The following is a 23,534-nucleotide window of genomic DNA, read 5'->3' as shown; positions in this document are numbered from 1 at the left end:
TTTACAATGAAATGTTACGATAAAGAAGGGGGAAAAATTAAAGGTAGAGGATATTCAGTACAAAGGAGGTTAGGATTCAGTTACCTACATTGAGTAACGTAACATTCTACAGAGAATTTCTCTGCTTGGGTTCCAGGCCTTTCATAGATGGATCAGAGCATGGGAGACACAAGAATATATTCCAGTGTTCCTTCCCAATGTTATATTCATATTATTTTAGGCTGCATTTCATAAAGCAGCAAGCCTTCATGGCCCTAAATGGGGCATGGAGAGCCTCAGCAGCACTTAAGAAAGGACTGTGAAATCTTAACATGGAAGTGAAGTGGGGAAAATGTCAGCACTAAAATGTGGCATTGAGATGCTTCAGTTTTGTGAAATAATATTTTTTTCAGTGCTCAGACTAGCTTGTTTAGCATAAGGATTCCTAATAAATGAAATTTGCTAATAGAATAATACAATGGATTGTATGAACTTACTTTGAAAGCCAGTAAGTCTCTTAAGCCGCAACTACAGGGGAAGTGAGCATCTAGGCTCTGTGCCACAGCTTGTGGTGTGAGCAGTACAAAAAGTTGTCTTGCTTGGCACAAAAGAAATGAGGTATCGCACTCTGGGAATCCAAAAACATCTCCTTGTGTTGTTTTCCCTTTTGTACAGAGCACAGCTGGCTCCATTTGACAGTCGCTGCAGTTTGCTCTTCCTGATTATTAGCCCTGTCCTAGGGTGCTCCCACAGGGAGATGGGAAAGTTTATCTTCTGGAGACAGGAATGAGTACAGCAGAGTGGAATGTTGAGGGAGTGTAGGGAAAGCAGTGACTGGTTGTGGTGGTGCAGGATAGTGAGTGGGCTTAGGAGGTGGCCGCACCCTCAAACATTGGGTTTCACTGCAGTAGGAGGTGAGGCAAGGCCGAATAGTATTTCTTTCCATGAAAATGTATTTTACCAGATAAATCTTTTTCTTTCTTTCTTTCTTTCTTTTTTTTTTTTTTTTTTTTTTTTTTGGCACTTTTTAATGTGAAAACTGCTGAATGTGAAGATACCCTTTTTTTAATACATAAAATCATTACACTCGAAGCCTACTTGTTTGATGTCTGACTTCCTCATCAAGGGCTAGGCTCTCAGACTGGACTTAGTTTTGCAAATGCTTTCACCCAAAGTTCTTTTGGCACTGATCCTTTTTGGTATCAATTAGAAGTGTGTAATGTGTCTGAGGGTGAAGGCAGATTTGAGCTTGAGGCACGAAAACTGCAAGCAGTGGAAAACATCAGAACTTGAAGCAGAATAATTTTTCAGATTTTCTACTAAAAATATAAGATGTCTTTGGCAGATGGAAAATGTTTTGAAGTGTGAACATAGTCCTGTATAAGACCAGGCTACATTGTGATTTTATAGGTTTGGAAGCAGTTGGTGTTTTACCTATTTTTTCCCCTGACTTTGGTTGAAAACATACCTAAACTGCGTCCTGAGGTCAGGAGTTAACTACTACTGCTTAGGACAGTGATGGCAGAGATCTCTGTCTACTTCAAAATTTGGAGAACAACGAGCTTTTACTAGCCACTATGGCTGTAGGCACATTTCTTAAGCTCCAACTTGATTTCTACTGTTTGTACTGGAGGTATTGACTGAGTTGACTTTACTGATAGGGCTGGAAAAAAGTATTCTAGCAAAAGCTGAAGCAGGTGGTGGAGAACTATTTGAAGTATGAGAGAGGAGAGGAATTCAAGTGTGAACAAACGACAGCTTTGTTCTCTCACATTGGAATTGTAAAATGGAGCCAGCAGAGCTCTTCCAAGCAGGGTCTTGTTAAAGATCCCCAAGCCTCCCTCTGCATAGCTTCTGCTGCCTCCGCCCTTCTCATTACTACAAGCTCTTGTTTTATTTTGCAAGACTAAATTAAATGGTTTTGCTAGCCCAGGGAAAATTAATTCGAAATGCTTCCCTGCATATAATAGACTGTCCTCGTGGCCTAAGCAGGGGTCTTGAAAGCATGGAGAGATGTCCAAGTCACCTGTGCACAGCAGGCCCTTCTCCCAGGTGGCTAGTTATAGCCAATGAAATGAACATGGTCTCAACTCTAATCAAATTAATATATTTCCCTCTGGAAAGAACCAGTTACAAACTTCTGTGTAGTGTTTATGGCTTGGCTAGTTCTCAAGGCATGACTTAACAGTACCAACAGATTTTGTCAGTTACTGCCATTCTTTTGATTGCTTATTTATGAATAAAACTAGATGGCAACATTTGCATCCAAGACTGCTTGGTCTGCACACTGTGTTATCAGCCCATGGTGCTTGTGCTGTGCCATCTGCTCTCAAGGGATGTGGAGAACACTGTCCTTCTGGCTTCTAAGGTAGTTTTGGAACACATGCAACTACAGAGCTCTGAGGAGTTGGTAAATCCATCAGAATGCAAATAATAACATCTATTTAAATAAATGTGGGAAAGGAAAATGTGTATTAGGGAAACACTATGAAAAGAAGAAAGAGTAATACAATTTAAAACATACCAGGCAGAGACTGGCATCTAATTACAATTCACTCATCAAACAGATGAGTTTTGGCGAAGATGCAAAAAAGAAATCTTACTGAGAAAAAGCATCTAGATTATACTCTTCAGAATATATTCCTGCTTTTTTCTCCTCTGACTGAAAGAAAGTCCAATAGGACTGCAGGGCTCTAACTATGTACTAGTTTTCTGGTTGTTTTCACCCTTTGCAATATGATATTTAAACGATCCATTTAAACTTTGTTTAGCTGTGCCTCTACTCCAGTGCTTATTCATGCAAAACTCTTCACAGCTGGTAACAAGTGGTGGGTGTAAACTACCTTTTTTTTCTTTTTTCTTTTTTTCCTAAGAGCATCCAATTTGACTCTCTTTGTACAGTGCCTTCCTTCTGACCAGAATGCACCTGAGAAATGTGACTAATGTCATTAGCAAGCCTAATAACTTCTTAGATTATGTTTCAGTTTGTATAGGTATAGAATGTTGCATTTGCTGATAAAAACATGTATAGCCAGCCCTAAATTCTTGATGAGCTGCAAGCAGCCACTTCAGGTGGATACAAAAGGCATTTCTACCATGGATTGAACCTGACCCATCAGAGCCAAAATCGATACTAAGCAGATTTTGGAAGATTAACACTTCAAGACATTCCAGTACACAAAATGAGTGTTTATTTTTTTAAGTAAGAGTGGTTTGTAATGTACAATGCTTATATTCCGTTCTGGAAAGAACAGGTATGTAAGGGAAAGAAAAAAGTGGAAACTGAGAGGCAGAGAGCTAAAAACTAAAGCACTTTCTCTCACAGTGACTGCAACTTCATCATGTCTCCTAACAGCAATCAGAGGAATATATCATGATTTCTGTAAGCACTTGGAACAGTCAGTGGATTAAAAAAAAAAAAAAAAGATGGAAGGGTAAGGAGAAATTATTTTCTCATTTTCTCATGATTTGAAACTTTGCTCTACGTTCATCTTATTCCGATGAAGAAAGGTGTAACTGGTGAAGTGTTCATTGAAGCACAGCAGAAAAATGAGTGCTGCAGGAAACTGAGGGGATGCTGCAGAGTTTTGGTGCAGTGATTTGCAAAATAGATGGAACACTAGAAATGTATTTTTGGACTAGCTGGAATTCTGAAATTTCAATGGTATGATAATGCAGTTTCTTCATTGCCTTATAAAAAAGAGCATTTCAAATATGTGGATTTATTTGATCATGACTCATATAGACAGATGAGCCAAGGGACAGCAGTGGGGAAGTGTGAGCTGTTTTCATTCTTCTAAATAGCTTCACTTTCAGGTTGCTGAAAAGGTGTTTGATTGCAGTTTTGGATATTTTTCTCTTGGATTGTTTAATGATACTGTTTTTGCTTCCATTGGTGTTGGCAACAGTAGACCTTTAAAATTATTTTCCATTTTCATCTGAGTGCTTTTTACTATACAGGATTTGATAAAATGACCAGATAGTGTGGGGATGGGGATTTTGATATTTTTTGTTTTTGGAATTGTCTGTATTCACAGTAGCTCCACTGCATTGTCATTATAGTAAAGGCTTTATTTTATCTCACAGAAATAGTAAGGAAAAAAAAAAAGTCTCCAAAAATAATTAGAGATAATGATCATTAAAAATAACCAATATAGAATAAGAACTGATTCTTTTTCTCCTGTTATAGTTCATCCATTGAATCTTGACCTGTATTTCTATAAAGATAATCTACGGTGTAACTCCACTTCCTTTCTAGTTTCTTCTCTAGCCTGATAGATGGCCTGCCATTATGATTTCCTTTTCAACAACTTCCGTATATTCTTCTGTGGCTGAAAAAGTCTCAAAGGTGAAGAACTCAAGCATGTTTGTAGTGTAGCGTCAGCTCCTGGACGAAACTGGTAGCTTTGAGCCTGAGTACCCAAAGCAGTTCAGCTGTGACATCATCTAGCTTGGCACTGGGTGACTTATACTCTCTTTTGAAGTTGGGAGCTACATGTGAACTTCCCTGCTCTGGTGGTTCTGCATCTCAAGGCAGTGTAGAAAGACACAAATTGCTGCCAAATGTGGCTTGGCTAAAAACAATGATCTGTAAAAAATAAACTAAAATCCATAGCAAGTTATGAAAATGCCTTGGTATTCACCTAAAATGATGGGGACTTCAATGCAAGATGCATTATGGTTTATGCTTTGAAGACCATATATAAGCATAATAATTCTCTTTACCTCACGTAATATGAAGTTACCATTGCCATTCCAGTTCCCATTTTTTAAAGCTGCAAAACAATAATATAAATTATCATCCTATTTGGAGACATTGAGCTAATTCTATTGTCTTGTAAAAGAATCATGTGAATTGCTAGAGGGAGAAATCTTAATTGGAGAGTTTGATGTAAGAGGAGTCTAAACACAAAGCTCGAAAGATCTCCCTTCTGTCTGCAGTATTAAGTGATGATTACTGTAAGGCTTTTTCTGCCTTCAAAAAATCAATTTCATTTTAATATTAGGGATGGTTTCATAAAATGCATCTAAAATACATGTTTTAAACTGGGATACTAAGCAGTGACATCGGAACATTCTGGAGCAACTCAAAGGTCTCAAAGTAATAGCTAGTATACTTGTCACAGTAAAGAACCACTTTCTCTTCTAGTTCTCATGTTGCTCTATTTGGTGATATTGTACAGGTCATATGTGTTGCCTTGAATTTTTTATATGTACAGTGGGTGTATTTGCATTTTTTTTGTCTTATAAACTACTGCAAGACCTGAACTGTATTCAGAAACTATTTTAAACATATGCTAAAGGAATTAAACTTCAGAACGGATCAGTTTCTGGTTAATGTTCATTTGTATGTTTGTACAAACTTTGCAGTGTCTATGAGATGTTGCAGTGGACCATCTTGCAATCTGGGCTTTCCCATGCCAGTATCTTTAGCAGATAAGGAAATTGAACTGCCACCAGATAGCGTAACTTTGCTGCAATTAGCATTTCAATGCCTGTCTTTTACTGACACAGGTTAAATCTTGAATGTGAACTTGCTATTATTGACCTTAAAGCAGCAAACATAGACTCTCAGAGAAAAAACGCGAAGAAAGGTAGAGGTGTCTCAAAGACAAGCCGCACACTTGAATGCATTTACACCCACACATACGAAAACCTTTATTTTGAGCTGCTGTTAGGATATTTCTAAGTAATTCCAAATGTCAAATACCTGATTTTTATATCTCAGGACTTGAGCAGCTCCCTAGGGCAGCACCTGTGAAAATGCTATTAAGGATAATAGAGGGCAAAGATTACCATAACTAGAATTTTACTGCAAGTTCTCAGTGACAAATTTTGACAAGACCACTTTGATTACATGCAAAGTGACTGCACGTGAACTTTCAGATGAGAAGACTTCTGTGTTTTGTGTCCTATTGATTATTTTTCATTTTTAGCTAGTGTAACAAGAGTATCTATATTAAACCCAACTGACCTGTCAGGTAAGTCTCTTAAATGGGCTAATAAAGTGATATTGTATCCCTTTGCAGTATCTTTGATTTCTGACCTCCCCTGGCAAGGACTATTTCTTTTAAGGCTGTGAAGACAACTTTTCAAAGCACTGAATACTTTGTTTCCATGGAGTATCAGTGATCTGTATTATTAATTAACAGTTCTATTTTGGCCAAAGTGAAGAGTGTTGCCATCACAGCATCTGATTTTGGCTCACAAAGAGAAAGTGAAGTGGAGAGTCATTAGATCTTTACAGAATACCATGAGTCTATGTATGCAGCTTAGGGTGGGCTGCTTAGGGAAGATTGATACAGGTCCAAAGGTCGTGTTTTTCTGAAATGACGGAAGGAATTCAAACTGTGGAGGAAAGAGTATTAAAGAAATCTTTACAGGCTTGGTGACTGATCCATGCATAGCAAATCTTTGCTGTGCGTGTGGCATGCTGATACTTGCAGTCCTTAGAATAAAGGCTGTAGATAACATTTTTCAGCCAAATCTCAGCCTCTGGCCTGTAGTGTTCCCATATGCAGAGATACGCAGCGGGTGATTAGCTGACTAAACGTGATGTTTGATAGCAAGATCCAACACTGTCGCTTTACTTAAGATCCATAGTGTCTGTTAGGAATACACATGCTATGATCACAGTAACAATCTAATAAATTGCAAGATGATTCTCAAACTGAAGCCTTACATTTTATGCATTGGTTGCTCTGAAAGCAGTGCCTCTTATTTGTTTTCCATACTGTTAGCACATGACTCACTTGCTTGGTGGTCTCTGGACAGCTTAACTCAAAGGGTTAGCAAGGAAGATGAGAATTATTTCATTGACTAAGGAAGCCTGGGTGGTCTTAAAGTTCACCTCTTGTTCATGCTTTCTTATTTCTTCCTCTTCATTTGTTTCTTCCTGTTGTTCTTTCAGCTTGTTTGAGAAGTGTCACTCTTGACATAAATACTTAACAAAAGAACTACTCAGCTAAACTCTTTAAGAAAAATAATTAGGTTTTCAACCTGCCTGGCTACACTAAGCACCTAAGGTGTGGGCTCCCCAGAAACGCCACAAAGTACCTTGTGTACTGATGCAATGCATGTAATCGTTGTTTCTACAAATAAAGGGTTGGTGAGACTCCATTCTCTAAAGTACATCAATTAGAGCTTTCAGAGCAAGTTCAAAAAGTGTACTGATATAAATTTTTTACACATATTTAGGGAAAAATTATCTTTCACTGTGCTATTCCCTTTTAGATTTCCTTATTCTGTACCAATCACATTTACTTTATCAAGGATAGCTGTCTGCGACTCATTAAAAGATCAAAACCTTCCAACTGCTATTTTCTTTGGTCTTTTTCTTTTATCTCACATTCCTGTGAAAAACGCAGCTTGGGGAAAATAAACACTAGGCATCTCTGAGCAAATGCCATACTAACAGAGAAGAGGTCAGAGTATACATGAAGTGACGTATTTCTTAATAGATCACGTGTAGTCTGCTGTCAAGGATGATTTTTATTTTTCTGTCTCCAATGACCAGAATCTACTTCCCCATTAGCATGTTTTCCTGCCTACTTCTCTTTCATGATTCCTGTAAGAAGTCTGAAGAAGGAAGGTGTGTTAAAATGATGCGGCACTGGTAAAAATTAGGGTAATTTTTTTTTTGTTGCTTTGGAAAAACAGTAGCAAAATTATCTTCTGTGTGAGAGCTGCACTTTATATGTTCATGGTTTTGGTAGGACAACAGAAAAGGAGAGGAGTTGTGGGACTGAAGTCTAATAAGGGTAAAGTGGTATTGGAACAGACAAAAGTGAGTTTAATTTTCTCATTTACAAAATGTTAGCGTTCCATATTGCAGCACATTAATGTAAAATGTAATTAATGTTAAATTACAATAGAAGTGCTATAAAAGTACAAGGCACATATGACACCACTGGCACATTAAATAGCTTTTTTTTCTGAGAATAGGTTGGCAGTTAGAATGGCTGCCAAATAGATTTGTAATAAAGGGGAACATTAAATACAGTCTTACCCTAGTTATTGTCACAGCAATTACCTAGACTTGTTTTCATTCTAATGGTGATACTTCATTATAAGTGCTAACAATTTGTCTAAAAGATCAAACTTGCTGGCGATCTGCACCTTCTTTCCTGCTCTTAACAGAACACAGAGCATAGCAGCATATACTGAAGGTGCCAAAATGACTGATGCGTTAGTATTTTTCATGGGAACACCAACGCATATAAAAAGAGAACGGACAACAGAAAAAGGTGTAGGGCACATTTTCATGAGTGCAGTATGGAAATGATCAGATAAAATATTTCATATCTACAGTCAGAACTTTAAGAGGATTATTTCAAGACTAACATTAATAGATTTGGTAGCTCAAGTAATATTACTGTAAATCCAAAACCAGGTAACACCTATTCCTTGTGAAAAATTTTAGCTTGTTTTCTTCTTTCTCTTCGGGAAAGAAACCTGGCTTAAAATTAATATATGTATACATATTTCTCTCTGTAAAAAACGTGTAAAGACTCTTGTGAAAACACCCTTCATACAGTCTGTAAAAGCACCCTATTATATGATTTTTATTTGCAGCCTAATGGAAACTTGAAAAATAGTTGAAGTTGTAAAGGCTGTTTTGTTTCAACAAAGTTAACTTGGCAGTACGCTATGAGAACAAAATAGTGCCGTGTGATGGAAATTTTGCTTGTAACCGCAGCCAGAAATATGGTACAGTTGAAGAAAGAGATGATAATTTGGAGTTAGTAGCTTTAGAACTTCATATTCTTGTGAGTAATATGATCATATTGGCAACATTTCACAGAATTTTTTATGGTTGTCTTCCTGTTTCAATTTTTGTAAGCTAGTAAAACTGTCATCTTCACTACCTATCACATTCATTGGCATTAAGTTTTTTTTTTTCCAATTAGAAAATGTATTTCTTTGTGAAGAACCACACAAGATAAATGAGAGCAATACATAAATTACAATGTTTGTCCTATTCATTCTTAACAGATATATAAGCAAATGGTTTCTCTTTTAAGGTAAGTTTGTGAGAGGTGACCTTAGATATTATTGCTGTCAAATGAAATACAGAGGAGAAATAACAGGATTCCACTGCACATTTTCTGTTTCCTTTTCCTATTTGCCAAAGTACAGATTTATTTGAATCATTTTTGCAGAACACATGTCCTTTTGTCATTTTTCTATCTGGTATCTGGACCGTTTCTAGCTTTTAAAAAAAAGTTTCTAATATTTCCATATATTCCACACTGTCCTTTGTAAAACTCAATGGCATTGCAGTTTATTGTTGATTATTACTGTTCTAAAATGAAGTTTATTTCTTCTTGAAACATTTTTAGTAAAGAAAAGGTGTTCTTTTTCTGTTTGTCCATTGTGCTACTCAATGTGACTATTAAACATATAAGTACTTGATTTTTTCCTTAGCTGATTTCAGAATGAAAAATAAGACTTCAGAGTTACTGGAAATAAGTTGCTTTTCCTTATCAGGAGATATATGTGTATGTGCAGTGCTCTGCCTCAGCTAACAAGCTTTGGCGGCTTTCATGGGTAGAGTGCCAGTTTGAATACTGTCCATTTCAATGCTATTCTTAGCTAATGAAGGGCCAGCCCTGTGGGTGCTGTAGAGCATGCTGTTTGTCTCTTACTATGCATTTCTGTGGCATTTGTCCCAATGGGATCTGATTTCTCCACAGGGGCCTCGTCTGAGGGTTCCATAGCAGCAGCCAAAAATCTCTACTCGCTACAGTGTGTGAGGGATGCTGTGCAGTAAGCATCATATGCATACTAAGATCAAGCAGGAATCACCCTCCAAAGACAGTTGTTATTTTTAAGCCTTGTGTAGTTGGTGTTTCCTGGTATTTTGGATTCTGACCCACAGTTTGTGAATTTTGGAGTTAGCAGTCCGACAGCTGCCAGTGAAAAGATCTGCAGGAAAGGTTTAGGATCAGAAAGATGTGGTCTCTGAAAGAGAATGTCAGTCGATTTTCTGGAGAGAAGGGTGTGAGGAAGAGGCTTTGAAGAAGGGGGATGTTTAAAGTTTGGGCGGGAAAAATCCACCCGCCTCCTACGAGGTAACCTGGGAGTGCAGAGGGGCTGACAGAGGAGGAGAATCCCAGCAAACTCACCTGTCCCCCAGCAGCTGAGGGATGAGCAGAGCTGGGTTAAAGAGAAGCATCCATCTTGCTGTTGCCAAAGGCAAGGGGGATGGTGCAGAAACAAGCTGTTTTGTGTGGTCTATCTACCTGAGGTAGCTGTATATCTGAGCTGCTTTATTATTTTTTATCTGCATCTGCGTGGTTTGACATAATATCAGTAGAATAATTCGCACTGCAGTGTCGTCCTGCTGATTTGTATGGTGTACTGTACCAGTGTTGATGCGTTGTGCTTAAATTAGAAAGTAGCTAAGAAATTTATTAAGATCATGAAATAATTTAATATCCACATAAATTAGTTAAATTGGAAGATTGTCTACCTGATTAATGTGATCCTATATCCAGCATAGATTGAAGGGGAACAGAATTTGGTGCTTTGATCTTTTTTTCCCACATACCTAAGCCCTGTGCATCAAATAACAACAAACTTTCTTGCTTATTGTATTCAGGCCTTCTTGCAAGGTCCTTTTGGTTTTATTTCTTTTGAAGGCCATAAATGCAGTCTTGTTTTACTGTGGAATTCATTTTTTATTTTTACTTTTTTTTTAATACTGGCAAAAATGAACTTAAGAAATGTGCTATTTTGTTCAAGGTAAAAATTAAGAACTTTCTATGTCACAGAAGAAAAATGGCTATATAAATTTTCATGGAAGAACAGGATTGGAGCAGTTTGGAGGGGAGGATGCAGACAAGCATGGATTTATGTACTTCATGGCTCTGGGCACTAAGCAAATTGGTATTCTGTAATTAAACCCTTGCCCTTTGGCTTAGCCCTTCACTGGAAGATTGCCGGAGGTGTCCTGACCCTTTCTAAGAGGAAACATTTCTCTAGGAGCTGGCAGGCATACCTGTGGCCCTCTTCCTTCAAGATCAGGAGGTTTAGAGGATCCCAGAGGTGTGAGGATGGTACCTTAGAGCTGCTCCAGGGCAGTCACTGACCTGAGATAAACCTGATTTGGCTCTTCTGTCTTTAGAGAATCAAATTCTGGTTCAGAAGTAATCACAAAACTTCAGGATTCTTGACAAAATGTGACAGATCAAAGTTTGTGTGTGTGTGTTGCAGTTGTTTTAGCCTCTGATCTTGGGTATTAGGAGAAGGATTTTAGTTTTTATTCTGGCTGTGCTCTGTGAATAAGTTGTGGTTGATGGTGAGACAGAGTTGTTTTTAATCCTTGGAGCAAAGGTATGATACAGGCTCTTTCACACAAGATCTTCCTGTCCTGTTTTTCAGAAGACTCAACAGTCCTTTGGAAAGACAAATTTTAGTGATGCCTAATGATGTCTATATTGCATATAGTAATGGATTTGGGATTTTTTTAACAAAGATTTTTTTTTATTTCTGCTCGCCATTAAAAGCTGATCTCAAAGAGATTTTAAAGAAAGCAGCTGCTACAAACGCGCACAAATCAGCTGACTGGAAAAAGCATAGTGGGTTTTGTGGTTTCCTAAAAGTTAAGAAAATTAGAAGCCTATAGATCTTGTCCAGAATCTACTGTGATGACAGTTTACTTTGTAAACATTGAATCAGGTCTGTTGTTTATGGAATAGGAATGAACAATGCAGTGAACAGCCTTTGCAGCCATTAAACATCATCATCTGCTTTTCTTCCAAACAAAAAACAGGCAAGCCATTTTTTGGCCTCATTCTTTTTCAGAGAGCCAAACCATTCTGTAGCTACTAACTGGGCAGAATGATGGATATCGTACAATTACAGCTCTTGTCTGCTAAATGTGTACATTTTCTGTGCATTGAGTGTAAAGAAAAGACAGGACGTGATTTCTATGAGTGTGAAATTGTCTTTCACAATTCAGTGCAATGCAAGGCAGGGCCTGCAGGGCTCTCTGTTGTTGCATTTTTCTCTGGCAGAATTCAGAATGGCTTACAGAAAAGGGCCATACAAACATGCTTTTTTAATTCCATTTTTTAAAACTTTTTTTTTTTTCTTCTGAATGGTCTGTGTACTACACGTAAGTACATGAAAAGGTGAAGACAGCATTGCTATAGAAAGTCATCTATGCAATGCGACAGAATAGAAATGAATATTTACTGCTCTAAATATTAAGCTATTCAACATTACGATAAATCCTATAAATAACAATAACGGAACTAACTAGAGACTATTTCAGAATGAAAACCTTTCAAAGTTCAGGACTAAATTAAGTACTACTCATAAAAGGTAAAATGAAGAGACCAGAGCACTGCAGTAGCACAGTCTTAAGGGGAAAAAAATGTGAAAGACAAATACTCACATACCAGCGAAGAATGTGCATCGACAGAGTTGTTGTGACAACGTCTTTCTTTCCCCCCAAAATACTGGTAAGAAAAGTAGTTCAGTCCTCTTAGGTGAAAGTGTACTAACAGCACTGCCGTATTAAAACAAGATACTGGAAACTCTGAAGAACAAACACAGAGGAAAAATATATTTACTACAGGCAAATTCTGAAATTTCTAATTTTTCATTATTCTGAACAATGAACAATTATTGAAAAGTTACAAACTGAAAGGCAATAACTGGTGTGTGGTGCCAGGGGAGATGTTTATATTCTACTCGAGCAACTCATAGTTGTCACAAAACCTGATACAAGATGACATTTTGAGATTATAATAAGCAAAGTCTGGCCAGTAGCATGCAGATGTCATTGCAAGTTTGCTTTCAAACATGTTGTTGACATTTTTTCCCTGCAAGACTGCAGACTGTCTCATTGGGAGATGTTGGCCCTCTACATGCTGTTTTATCACCACTGGGATCGGTCTTGATTAAGCCATAGCCTTTTTTTATATGGCAGAGTGAATGATTGAGCATTTGCTGGGAGCATTTGCATAGCTCAAATGTGGATTGAGTTCTTCCCTTGATCTTACCTTACCAAGCAAGTACTGGCCTAATGGGTAAACTGCATGGCTACTCTTTTTACAAGTGAAGATGTGGTAGATTGAGTTATAAGGACACCTACATAGTACTATCTTGATATGCATCTACAGTTTAGTTCAAAAAGGCTGAAATCCATTAAGAGATGAGAGTAGTACATTTTGTTCAATCACAGTAGATGTGTTTAATAGTAAGGGTATGTCTTTTAAACCTAGCCGCCTCCTCTACCAGCTTATGAGCCCTCACATGTGAAGATCTTGTGATGAGTGTGCACCAGGTGCCGAAAGAGCAACTGCTTGCCAGCCTGAGGTGCTGGTGACAGACACATATCCTAGTGTTGCTGTAGCCAATAGGCGCCTGAAGTATGATCCCTGGGTCCCTGGAGGTAGCTGTCCACCTTCCTGACCCTCAGGTCTCAACTCCTGCTGACCTGCTCTAGCTGCTTGTCCAACTCCTAGACTGGGAAAGAAGCTGCAGCACTGGGCTTTTGGCATATGGTGAACCGACTAAGGGCAGGGTACTGTGGCTAGGGTGAGTCTGTCACTTGAGTATTTGCTGAGTCTCAAATCCAAATACATATTGCAGAGGTAAAGCCATTAGCCTAGCAGTGGGTCTCAGTAGTCACTGTTAAAAACACTGTTTCCTTAGTTTTCTTTTAAACCTAAACACGAGGGGGGAAAAATATGGGAAAGAAGCTTTTAAAACCTTTACTTCTTTCAATGGAGCATTAATTTTTTTCAGATCTTATAACTACAAATGTGTAAGAGTGATGTATTCTCTACCCACATCTCCACCCAAAACAAATATATTTTCTATGTGTTGCATATAATTTCTGTCTAGGCTAAGGATTGAAAAATGAGATATTTTAGTATTTTTTTATTCCAGCTCACAGTCTGGAAATGTGAAAACCTCTGTTTTGACTCTTCAACAAACTTCTGGTCCTGAAAATGGGTAAAAAAGGTTGCGCTGTTCACAGGAGTCACAAATCTGGGAGCTTGTCAAGTCCTTTTCTAGAATTGACTGTCAGTTTAAAATCTCAGTCTAAAACCACGTTATTGTATCTGCCAAGTTTTATATAGATTTAAAGGAGATATTGCTTTCCAATAAGGCAGTTGCATCTTCTTGAGATCTTGGCCAATGTGCAAGGAGGTATCTTGGCAGTATCCTTTATGTCCCACAGGCATCAGGAGAGAGGAAAAGATTCCAGTTTGGGTTCAGGAACAGCAACAAATCTGTCAGTCTTCCTGAACCTTTGATCTGTGCAGTGGGTGAGGAAAAGTGTGATGCCATGGCAACCCTTTCCAGGTAGCTTCCCCTTTATTTCTTTGTCTTTGCTGTGCCTACCCTCATTAAGGATGGAGAGCAGAGACACTAATCTACACTTGTTCTACCTTGCTTTAGGAATGCAGCTCAGGTATCCCAGGTGCTCAGCTGCAAGATCCACTGTATTCCAAGGGGCAATTCAGTCCACTATTCCTCATCTGTAGATCTCTCCTTCTCACTGTTTGTCTGTGCTTAGATGTGTCAGTAACATGCCTAAAATAAGATTGATCTAACCATGCAGAAAGTAAGTTGAGGCACCACAGTGTTCACAGGTGACTGGAAAGAGTAAGTGGAGGGGGACTGTCCCCCTCATTCCCACCAGGCAGGAAGCGTATGATTTTGGGCAGTGTTTGGCAGCCTCAACACTGAGGTACTGAGTGCTTCAAGGGCAAGGTTACTTGACAGCAGTCAGGTGGTAGGACAGCCATGTTCAGCTGGTTGAACAAGACCACTTTTTTTTTGGTGTAGCCTGGGCACATGCCTCACTGCTGGCAGAAATAAAGATCTTGCTTCCAGTCTTCTGCAAGGCAGATAGCACCTGGTGGTGTGAACTGAGGAGCAGACCAGCGTATGGTGATGTCTCACTCTTAGATGCACCCATTCTTGTAAGGCAGCTGTTGTTGTGTCTACCAAAGGTGAACTGCAGAAAAACTGACAATCTGAAGACAAAACCAGCAGAAATTTGCAAGGAGGAATTGCATTATCCCTGGAGTATAATCTGCAATTGTAATATTTCTGTTCTCTTTCCTGTTGGGTTTTCAGTTAGATATTTTAAAAAAAGCTTGTATGCTTTGGCTAAAATTTTATCTTCCTCAGACCAAGGATGAAATACTTAAGAATGGGTCATTCAAATGAATCTGTGACTTTGATGCTGTTCTGGATGTGAGATTCCTCTGTTGTAGGAAAGATTTTTATCTAAGGCTTTTTCAATTGTGTCATTAAATACTACTATCACAAGGTCATGTTCAGCAAGCAGAGGATTTTATTCAAACAAAATTAAGTTCCTTTATTGTGATCTTGGAATAAATGCTATTTCTGCGGGAAGTACATGACAATTCAGCTGGGTATGTAACATACTGAACGTAATGCATTTCTTTTTTTTTTTTCCTGAATACCTTGATCACTCTCTATTAGTTTAAGTCTGGTTATTATGTCCCCATGAAGTTTTTTTTCTTTTTAAGTTGCTAATTACATACCCATCAGAATAATGGAAAGAGTGATTATCCTTATTGTGCTTAGTGACATTGAAACCTCTATTATCCTGTGATTGGAGCTGCATAATTACAGATAATTGCTGCAACTGTATTGTCTGTTCAAATATAACTCTGCAATAATTACCTTATTTTAATTAAATATGTTTGGGATTTAAGCAGATCTCTCTTCGTTTACTCTACTAGACAGAAACTTCATTTAGATATAAAAATGTTGTACATTGCTAACTGTATGTTCGTTCAATACATCACCTATTGATTTCAGCTAATGTGATTTTGCTTGTTTCTTTTGAAAATAACTCAAGATCAGCTAATCAAATAATAATAATTTTAAAAAATCGTTCTCCCCTGTGTCTCAGGGCTTGAGTTCAGAGTGAAAATCCCCCCAAACTCTCAACACTTTTAACTTTTGTAAAACCATCTTTGACGAAATTCAAGTAGTTAGAACTAGCTACATATCCAACTAGTTAGAGCTAGACTCTGTTTCAGAAAATAAATTTGACCTGGATTTAGCCTCCATTGGAAGTAAGTGATGTGCTTTATAATCTCAGACTTCTGCTGACCTGACTGTTAAGGAGGTTTTGTGTACTCAGCTTTCTGTCTTTGTCCCCTTGTGTGGGCTCATGGAGGGCTCCCATGGCTAGCTTTTTCCTGCTGAGCCTGTGGAAGAGCTGAGACTGCTCACTAGCAGAGGCCAATATCCACTCTTCTTATTATTGTGTAGAAAGACTGTTCACAGAAAAAATATACTTTGTTCAGCAGCTAAGGCAAGAAGAGCTGTGTACAGAGAGAATCAAAATGTAGCTGATGGCATGTATGAAGTACTCTGGTATCCTGTAAGACCCTTTCCTTTAAAACCTATCACATTTGTCATGAAATGCAGCTCCTTTCAGAGCTTCTGCAATGCCTTCTGCCTAACGGAGTTGTTCAGGTCACTGCTGAGGAGTTAGGTCAGTACAAACTGTATTTGCTGGTGCTAAGATTGCCTAGTGACCTGTAACAAAGATTGAGGCTTCTAATCTTTTTCTAGGACATTGGTTTGAACCAGTACTGATTAGGACTGCTCAGTGTTTATCAGTTAGGCAGACAGCCTCAGCAGGGCTCTTTGCTCTGAGTGACAGCTGAGCTACCTGACATTTGGGAGTTTCAAATTGGGCTCCTCAGTATTTCAGCACTTTAATGGAACTTGGGATTCAGGAAATGAATTCAGGAATGTGTGCTCTGTCAGTCCAAAGGGCCAACTGCACCCTGAGGTGCACAAGGCCAAGCCCTGCCACCAGGCAATGGGAGGGGTTGTCCCCCTCTGCTCTGTTTTGTGTAGCCTCACCTGCAGCACTGGGTGCCCTTTTAGGGACCACGGCATAAAAAGGACATAAAACTGTTAGAGAGTGTCCAAAGGAAGGCTATGCAGATGATGAAGGATTTAGAGGGCAAAATGTATGAGGAGTGGCTGAGGCCCAGAGCAGAGGAGGCTGAGGGGGAGGCATCATGGAAGCCTATGGCTTCTTCAGGAAGGGAGTGGAGGGGCAGCGCTGAGCTTTGATCTCTGTGATGGTGACAGAACCAGAGGGAACAGCATGGAGCTGTCAGGGGAGAGACAGCTGGGGGTTAAGGACAGGTTCTGCATCAGAAAGTGGGGGAATGGAACAGGTTGCTCAGTGCGATGGGCACGGCCCCAAGTACCAGAGTTAAAGGAGTGTTTGGGCAGCGCTCTCAAACTTACGATCTTAATTTTAGGTGGTGCTGTGTGGAGACAGGAGCTGGACTCAGTGATCCTTGTTGGTACCTTCCAACTTAGGATGTTCTCTGCTTCCACAAAATGTAAATTGTAGTTACAGCAGCAAAATAGAGCAGAATGTTGTAAGGAAAAAAAATCAAAAGTGATAAATCTTCCACTTAAGTACTGATGTGTGACCCTGTCTAATTTACTTTGGACTTACTGACAGCTTGAATGCACTGCAAGTGAGTGGATTATTCAGTCTCATTCTACAGTGCATTAAAACAAAGGGATCAGACATACCCTGTCTGAATCCTGCAGCATAATGAGAGGACTTGCACTGGGCAGCTAGAAAGCTTTCAGTTTCAAACAATTATGTAATCAAAGGATAGAGGAAAAATGTGAGTAATGTAATGGCACATAGAATGTACACCTCAAATATGAAACAGTATAATTGTGCATAGATTAATAATATCTGAATAATTTACAGGAAGCAATGTTATTTATTAGATTCTAGTTGCAAATATCTAATTAACATGCTTCCCAGACAGAGCAATGCATGTGAGCAATGAAAAAATTACTATAGACAGTGTGAGAATTAAAGTTTTTTTTCAATGTTTTGTATACGAACAGAATCAGTATCTGAGCAAACTACTTGAAAAAATAACTTCAGCGATAGCATTTAAGTAGTTTCTCATTAATTTGTGTTTCTGCTTAGGTATAATTTGCCAATACAAATGGAAATAATATTTCTAAGTGAGATGATGAACACAATTATATTTTATACTTGAGAATTTTTTTTGTTTGGATGTGATTTGGGAGGATGACTACCATGGGTATATTTTGTTCCTAGGGGCATGTTGTATTCCATTAAATGTAAGCAATTTACAAGATACTATTTTATTGTAAGCTATTAACCCAGTCCTGAAAAATGTAGGAGTAGTTAGCCTTATGTGTGCAATCATGTAGATGTTTGGGCTGGTTATGAATAAGAGCAAGGTCTGGCTTCTGATTTTTGAATATTCCATAACCAAACTTGCAAAAGTTTAAACATACGATCACTCTTAAGGAGCACTGAAGCTGTTGGGAGAAGTGGGCAGCTGCTTTCAGAAAATTCCATTGGCTTTTCTACTTACCTTTAAGTACGGAATTTCCTGTGATGACTTGGTATTGTTTGTTTTGAAACAGTTGATACTTGGGAAAGTGATATTCCTTTTTAGAAGACCAAATCAGAAATCCCAATCCCTGTAATTTTCTGTAATTTATCACACACAACGCTACTGTTGATGCCATCTTTGTCATGAATAAGAATTTCTCTGGGGGGTTGTGTTGAGAAAAGGTTGCTTCACAGGAGAGTTTATCTTCAGCTTTGATTCATTTGCTCAGTAGTTACTTTGTAATTACATGCTATTAGAATTCACTACTGATTTAAATCAATCAGTAGTAATTTGGAGGATAGTGCCACTTTGTAATTAGAAAGTGACAAAATCTGGATTGACATCAAGATAGTGCTATGTGAATTGCTCAGTCCTGAGCAAAGTTTAATGTGTGGTATCTTCCTATATTTTACTTCTCCTCTTGACAGGAGCTCCCACCCCATAAATAATAAGGAAAAAAAAAACAAACAAACTGATCAGCCAAAGCTTTCTAAAACAAAAACTTCACCAAATTGTTGTTTTTAATTGATTTTTTTGGGGGGGCTGGGGTATTTCTGTACAGTGGACTACCGTATAGCGTTGAGATCTCAGCACTAAGAAAATTAGTTCTGGTATATATATTAAAAAAAAAAAAAAAAGGCTTAATATAAGCTGCACTAAACTAATGATGGGTAATTCGTTTTGCTTGTTGACGTGCTGAAGAAATTTTCTCAGAATCACAAGAAATCCATGATGTAAATTTTGGATGGGTCATTTTGCATTGCATACTTTTTACTTGATTCTGGAGGACTTGGCCACCTGAGTGCCTGTAAATGTCTAATTTTTTTTAGATATAAATGGTCTTATTTAAAGGAGGAGACTATTTTGAGAAAGAAGCTGAGGGGCAAACTAGTCTAAATACTTTCATCCTAAAGCGACTGCTTAATTTTGTGTCTGGTTTCAAATTAGTGACCAGTCTAACCCTGGGAACATGCATCCCAATTACATATTTATTTCTAGTGTTTTTTCACTGTATAGACAGCTAAATGTTAATTCAGTGACTGGAGATGTATCACATGGAAATGTGTACAGTAGGTTGCAAAAGGAACACAACTTGTTTTACTTTTCTCAGAGGTGTTATTTGAATCAGTTTTGTGCAAAGCATGAGGTCTAGTTACTTGTATTAACTAGAGATGTGAGATGTATTTGTTTTAGCTATGGGAAAAAAAGATGGGAGAGGGGAGGGGAGGATCCAACCTGGGCTATGAGGTTTGCCAGGAAGTCTGTCACAATTGGATTTTCTGTGAGATGCTGAGTCTTCCAACTTGACATGATACAGCTCCACACTGTTAGTATGCCAGCAATCACATCATATCACTGAAACCTTAAAACTGTCATGTAAAAACAATAAATTTTTACATAAAATGAGTGAAATAAGAAAAGAAAAGCTGACATGATAAGGCTTTGGACAAAAAATTATTATTAATAATAAACATAATCTATGTTATATTCAGTAGTATTCTTCCAAGATTCATAAACATCTATGTATCAAGGCAGGCTTCTTTATTTCATGGAAAGGAAACCTAAGATATGTGTGCTAGCTGTATTACACTTACAAGTGTCTGAGTGGGTCTTGACACCACTGAAGTAATTTTTGTTAGGTGAAACTCTTGTTTGTAGGGTGAGCTAGTGGGAAGTAGGGAGCTGTTGGAGAGGGTCCAGAGGAGGGCCACAAAGATGATCAGGGGGCTGGAGCACCTCCCCTATGAAGACAGGCTGAGGGAGCTGGGCTTGTTCAGCCTGGAGAAAAGAAGGCTGCGGGGTGCAGCATTTCAATACCTAAAGGGAGCCTACAGAGGGGAGGGGAATCAGCTCTTTGAAAGGGTAGATAACTGCAGGACAAGGGGAAATGGTTTTAAGTTGAGGGAGGGGAGATTTAGGTTGGATGTCAGGGAGAAGTTCTTTACAGAGAGAGTGGTGAGGTGCTGGAACAGGCTGCCCAGACAGGTTGTGGATGCCCCATCCCTGGAAGTGTTCAAGGCCAGATTGGATGGGGCCCTGGGCAGCCTGGTCCTGGTATTAAATGTGGAGGTTGGTGGCCCTGCATGTGGCAGGGGGTTGGAGATTCATGATCCTTGAGGTCCCTTCCAACCCTGGCCATTCTGTGATTCTGTGGGAAGGCTGAGCATTTATCTTTAAATTCTCAGAATAAGACTGTACTGTAGGAGAGACTCTAGTGTGGCTCCAGTCATTACATGGTAGTTTATCAATGGTGAAAAATAGCCTTGGGAAACAAGAATAATTTAAATGTAGTTAGGAAAATGGATTCATTTGATACACAGATGTTACATTTCAATAACTTCTTCTATTTCACCTTCTCTTTCTCTTTAGATAGAAAAAGCTTGGTATGTTTTAACTGAACCTCTGTTAGTAGCAGGCTCATTTAGAGAGAGACCATTTTCAACCTCTTCTCCTTTAATTAGCATGATCTGCAGGCTTCTGCATCCCAACTGTGCAGATTATAGTATCTAGTAACTTTTCAGGCAGCTCTGCTGTTGTCTTCAGCTTCCCTTGGGGTCTAACATATGGTTTGTTAGATATTTAAGAAATCTTTCAGTGAGTTTCAGAAAAAGCAAGTAGACATAGGAAAAGTTAAAATGATTGCCTGCAGGCAAGACCTATCTGGGAAAGGAATATTGTGCTCTTTGAGATGGTACTAACACTTTTGGAAGTAGTGTGACCTTATTATAGTGGTATGAGTACACACATTCCTTTGATTCACTCAAGCTGAAAACCTGATTTCTTTAATGAACCAAATCATCCCCCAACTTGCAATTAGTGTTTATTCATTTCATGTAGTATTTGTCCACTTCAAAATCCCACAGTGTGGTATTATTAGGAGTAAAATACATGATTCTGGATGGATGAATTTAAGTGGGTAATATAGTAAGCATTGCTCTTAGGACTAATACTCTTGCTTTCTCATGACAAGAGCTGAGAAAGCAGCTAGGTGGCAGATTTTAATATAGTTTTGTGAAAGGATCTGATGTCAAGCAGTACCCAAAGCTCTGTAATGTAAAATGATGAAAAGAGCACATAACTGCAGAAAGTGCGGGTCACCATATTCTACTTTCAGGAGAATTGCAGTCTGTGCCCGTATTGCTTGTGTTCAAGTGTCTGAATGATCTTTGGTTTGGATCTTGTCGTTTTGGTAAATGATCCGTTATTGCCCTTTCTGTCTTGACTCTGGCATTTGAAACTATTTTCTGGTTATGAGTCTGTGTAGGCAAAGTTACAGTACAGGTACAATTACAGGCTTCCAGTAGAAAGATCTCCTTTCTCTCCTCAAAAATGGATCACCAGCTTGTCATCTCTAGATCAATTTCCCACTACTTCTGAGCAAGTTTATTCATTTTACTCTTTTCTGCTGGAAAAAGTATTTGAAAAATTCAGCTTTGTATTTCTCTGTTTCTGGAAAAAACGTTCCTCTTTTTCACAGGTAGTCCTACATCTGATTTTTTCCTTTCCCTCATGATTTAGATCTCTTAAGAGGCACTGTCCCACAGTATCCACACTATCGATCCTTCCTTCATGTCACTGATGTACCAGTGGGGCATGCTAGAGAGGGCCAGCAAGGTTCACTGGACAGATGAACTTGCCATACTTTGGGCAGTACATTGAGTTTTGATGTAGGGGAAGGAAAGAAATTCTGTAAATTGACCTTGTACTTTGGATCCAGTGAATCAATTGCTAAAGTATGTTTTAAAATAGCAAATGTACAGTTTGGGGGTGGTGCACCTCATTGTCATTCCTTATTCACTGCTGTCTTTTTTTTTTTCTCCTCTGCTGGTTTCACTCTACTCACTTTTGTCTGCAGGCAAAAAGGATGGAGTGTTTTTTGAGGGTCCTCTATGATGTCTTCCAAGACACTTCAAAGACACAGAAACTACAAAATTGTTTAATTTCATGCCCCAGAAGGTTTGAAGATTGAACAATAGACATGTAATTACAATATTTAATCATACTGGGATTTTTTTTAGAGATTCCATTAGGTTGAAGAACGACGATAAATTTGAGACTTTCCATTCTCCATCCAAAATCGCAAAAAGTTTCAATAAAAAGTACTATAACTATTTTGCAGACTCTAGAAGTATGAGGAAGAAAGGCAGTAAGTGGATAATGCAGAGGTATAGTCAACTCACTGAATTTCTTCAGATGTTCTTTTCCTGTGCTTTGCATTGTCGATTTAATGACATTATTTTAGAGTATGAGTGCTCTGTGGTGCTTATATCAGTGACCTGAGTATCAAATCCACGTCAGCATCAGATAAAATGAAAATCAGAGAGATGAAGAGTGTGTGTGGAAGCAGTGAAAAAATTTTGGCTTTGAGTACTGGCAGCATTGGCGGAAAAAGAAAAAAACATCATTCTCAACAGGTACAAAATAAAGAAGCAGAATTTCTTACAACAGGAATGTCAGAAAACATTATTAGAATTATAACCACCGATTCCAGGAAAGTATATTTGGTCATTAAGAATTTCAAAACCTTTATCCTTAGAAAAATGTTAAAATTGAAGGAACTGAAAGAGGGGGCAGAGACAGATCCAGGTGAAAAAACTGCACTGATGAGAAATCCCATAGTGGAATATAAGTGGAACAGTATGTAGAAGAATTGAGAAATAAAGAAAGAAAGCTGGTTAGAAATATTTTACTTGAAAGTTTTATTTCAGATAAAAAATAGAATTCCTCCAAAACTGATATATGTTGTGGGGCAGATCTTAGAGGTCTTTTTACTCATAATTTCAATTTCAGTTAATAGAATTTAAAATAGGTATTTTCAGTCTATTTGATCCAAATCAAAGTAAATAATTTAGTTGAACACTTTAATAAGTAAAATAAAGCTATCAGCTACACTTTTCTTTGACATTTTGATCTTTCTAGTAGCCAAGCTCCCTGGTGAACCGTGCCTTTTGTAATGATGACTATGACATGGTAATGGATTTCGCATGACTGAGTGCACTGCAGAGATAGAGGCTACTATTCCAGTGCTATGATAAAAAAACAAACAAAAAAAAGGATAGAGTGAAAAAGAACACAGTTTCAGAAGGAATGGATTGACAAAAACTGTCACCAATCTGCTCCCAACCC

The sequence above is a fragment of the Phasianus colchicus genome, chromosome 2 (genome assembly GCF_987193195.1).
Source record: "Phasianus colchicus chromosome 2, bPhaCol1.hap1.1, whole genome shotgun sequence".
Lineage (NCBI taxonomy): Eukaryota > Metazoa > Chordata > Aves > Galliformes > Phasianidae > Phasianus > Phasianus colchicus.
Note: the sequence above shows the minus strand (reverse complement) of the source record.